The following is a 4284-nucleotide window of genomic DNA, read 5'->3' on the forward strand; positions in this document are numbered from 1 at the left end:
CAATCTGTAAATAAAACTAAATAATTAATTATAAATCAAAAGTACACTACAAGTAAACTTGTGTATAATTTGAGAAGACCAGCAATGATGGAAGTAAATAAACAGCGACTTATGTTGCAGTTTGAGTTAAATCACTCCTCAACATGGCTCATCTTTGTTTTCACCGTCTCAAACGGAAATACCTATGACGCAGTTTTTTTTTACCTGACGGGAGGGGTTCTGGTGGACCAATCACAGCGCTTGCGGTCTGCGTAGATCTGACGCGCTGTTAAAAATTTTGTGAGGTGCGCGTCAGGCTACGCAGAGCTATGCACAGGCTACGGACCTACGCACGACTATAAATCGCCCTTTAAAGGAGCATTTCACCCATAGAAACATTAATCTTTATTGAAAGTGTGTCATATTTGTAGTCAAAATGTAACATACATTTAGAATTTGGTGCCTATCTGACCGAGAAAAGGGGTGTTTGTAGTCTCACTCCCTCAACAAAGATATTGGACTTCCTTCTTTCAATGATGCAATATGCTGATTTTTACATCATTGAAAGAAGGAAGTGCAACACTGAAATCTGTATTTCTCCTGTCTCAGCGGCAACTGAGGAAATGATGCATGACCATTCAAAAACATGACTGGGGTTCTAACTATACAAAGCTTAATGCAAATGGGTGAAGTGTCCCTTTAAACTGACATACTGGGTGCATCCCAATTCAGGGGCTGTGGCCTTCCAAGGCCGTATCTGAAGGCAAATGACATCACTGGGCTGTGACGAAGGCTGTCACAATTCGAAGGCTCCTTCATATAAAAGCCTCTTACTGTGGCCTTTTCCCCACTGAAACCGAGTTAGGGCTGTAATGCTATAGCTTTTCCCATTATAAAGACCTGCCTGATTATGCATCAAAAATCATAATCATTCAAAATAAAACAAAATCATTCAAAATATTCTTTATTATCATGAAAATATCTGAAACTATTTGAAGAACAGCAATATAAATATTCCTGTAGACATTTCCTGGAACAGCGTTTGCAACGCTAGCCTACTTCTTCTGTGGCACAAAGTTAGTTTCTGCACGAGAGCGCCCCCTGGCTTTTGGATGTGGCGGCATTTCACCGTAATTCATACAAATTCATTAATTGAGAAAACGTGCATTTGCACGATAAATCGTTACAGCCCTACCGAGGATCCATAGATGTATCCTTCACAGCCTTGGCTATCCCAAAATTCAATATGAAGTCTGGGTATTTTGAAATAAACATTCAAAACTGTAGTTAAATAAAATTGTATATTTTGCTAATTAAAGGTCCTTGTGTCTGTTTTACTATTATAAATGATGTTTTAGTGATGTAAATTAATATTATTGCTGCAATGTTGTGTGTTGCGTTTTGCTTTTGTATATTTCTAAGGTTGGTGAATTTTACATACTGTTGGATAGTTTAATCTGCATCAATGTGTTATATTTTCTAAAGTAAAATAAAAAAAATCTGGCACCATATTTATTTTTAAAAGTCTGATAGGTCTCAGCTTTTGTGTCCCAGTGACAAGCGTAGTGGGCGGGAAAAGCAAGTGATGCCCCCGTAGGCTAGACCGTCTCATTTCATTTCACTCCGTGGCGTTTAGAGGCTGCTGCCTTCAAATATTGAGCCTTGCCTTCAAAGTCCGCGGCCTTAAAAGGATCCAGACCCTGAATTGGGATGCACCCTCAGTTTGTTCAAACTAAACCAGTGCTCACACAGCAGTCATTGGTCAGTTTACTGAATGACAGTCATATTAACCAATTATACTCAAAGCAACATGACGAGTCAGCCAATACAATTTGGTAACACTTTTTTTCGATAGTCCACTTTAGACATTTTACTAATTATACGTAACTTTGCAACTATTTATCCTACCAATCTTTACCGTATTAGTAGACTGTCTGCTTAATATCTATTCACACTTTATTGTGATGATATTGTGATAAGTATCTTTGCAGGTGCATGTCAACTTATTCCACTAACCCTAACCTCTTCCCTAACCCTAACAGTCTACTAATACTCTAAGGACAGTTAGACAGTTAGTTGAGATATAGTTGCAAATTAGTGAAAGTTGGTTGACATACTTGAAAACTTATTTATAGTTGTATAAGTATTAAGTGTAACCTACAATTTATTTCAGTGTGGTAGCATATTTAATGGAATGTTGTGTGTACCATATTGTAGACAAAACAATAATCATAGTGACTTTCTCCTTTAAAGAAATAAAAAATAAATCTAATTTGTCATTACTAGCATAATACTAAAATATAATATAATAAATGTACTTTAAAATGTATTCCCAACAAAGATTATTGAAGAAATAATTTTCTTCAATTTATTTTGTGTATCATGACATCAGCATGTTGCTAACAAAAATTGTTGTTGACTGGACTTAAATACATTTACTGTAAAATGTGCTGTAACACATCATGAAGTTTGATTTCTCAGAGTTTTTAAAAATAAAAGTCAATCGGGTTTAAATGTCAGGAGTTCCTGTCGGGATGAAAGTAACACTTGTTACTCTTCTCCTACTGCCAATACTGTTGCATTATGTTGAAAATTTATATTTTTTTATTTGATTTAATTTTATTGTGTTCAAACTGTTAAAAATGTTTTTTTTTTCAACAATTCAAGTTTGTACTGTCAGGTTGCTTTAGAAACATTTGATGAAACCAAAATTTAACCAAAAATACATCAGATCATAGTCATGTTTATTTACTAAAAACAAGTGTAACACAAAAATCTATCTTGTTCTGTTCTGCTTTTGAGCCACTTGTGTGTTACTTTCGTCCCTGCTGACAGAGTCTAAGGCCATTTTGTTTCCAAAATTTCACCTGGAATTCATAGTCTACACTTGAGTTCTGATCACAGCAAAAATGTATCTGTCTAAAATCTTTTAAAATTAAGTTTTTCTGAAAAATTTTACTTTCGCCCCTGCTCACCCCTACTGTGAGTCTCTACAGTACAATGTTGGTTACTGTGAGTCTCTACAGTACATTGCTGGTTACTGTGAATCTTTGCAGGATATTTTATTTACTGTGATTTTCTACAGCACATACATTTTTACTGTGATTTTTACAGTTTAAAAACACTACTGTGATTTCACACTGAATGCACTGTAATCCACTGTGAACTTTATTACAGTTATTTGCTGTGCATGAACACAGTTAATTACTGTAGATTTCACAAGCATTTTTTACAGTGTAGCAAGCTGTCAGAAGCATTGAGATGCGGATCACTGCTAACAACACACATTAATTATATTACCACTGATGCACGAAGAAATCTCTTATGTCGAAGTAAATTAGCTAACTATGTAACAAAATTCCAGCAACGTTGGTACGCTAGAATTGTTTTTATTTGAGCATACGCACCAGTTATGTGCACCCCTGCCTATTATCTCACCCACTCTGAAGCGACACTAAACTGTACTGGAAAAGCAACAAAAGCGAGCTGAGCTGCATCGTGCCGAGCAAGGTTGTACCCTACATTGGAAAAGCGCCATATCATGACATCGGACTCTGGAACACAGAAAAGCATGAGACAGTAAAAAGCATCAGATGTTAGGTTGTGTTTGAATGCTTTCTCTGAACAATTTCCCCATGAACTATGCATGTAAATGAAATTAAACTACCTATTCTTTCTTTCCCCTTTTTAAACATCCTTTAAAACCATAGCCAGAAAACTCAATATCTCAGCTTGTTATTAACAATATCCTTATTTGTTCCAACAAATATAACTATATAACTTCAATGTAACAAATTTCTGTAATTTCTACAGCAAAATTTTACAGAAACTTCTTGTTCTGTCATTTTACAAAGTTTAGCTGTACATTGCAATGCATTGTGGGTCAAAAAACTATTACAGAAGTTGACAGCTTTTTCCCACAATAAATTACAGGCATATTTTGCGCTTGATTGTAAATTATGCCGTATTACAGTTATTCACTGTTGAATGCATTGCACGAGGCAGCTTGCCACCATTTTATGTCGGATTGCAGAGGAGCAGTCACGTTGCCACGCCACTCATCCACAATATGTAAGTATACTATTATAAATTGTTAATGTTGGTTGAAATAACCTAATTTTACAGTGTATCAGTCGAGTGCAAGCCCCACAATAAAGTTAATTTATATGGCTGGAGACTTTTTCGAAAAAATTTTGAACAAGCAATGCCAGGTGAAGCAGTTTAGTGGTTTAAATAAAGTAAATTTATAGTGGGTATAACTTTAATGTTAACGGTTTTAATATTTATATTTAATTTTGAACTAAG

This window comes from Paramisgurnus dabryanus, chromosome 1 (assembly GCF_030506205.2).
Source record: "Paramisgurnus dabryanus chromosome 1, PD_genome_1.1, whole genome shotgun sequence".
In the NCBI taxonomy this organism is placed as follows: domain Eukaryota; kingdom Metazoa; phylum Chordata; class Actinopteri; order Cypriniformes; family Cobitidae; genus Paramisgurnus; species Paramisgurnus dabryanus.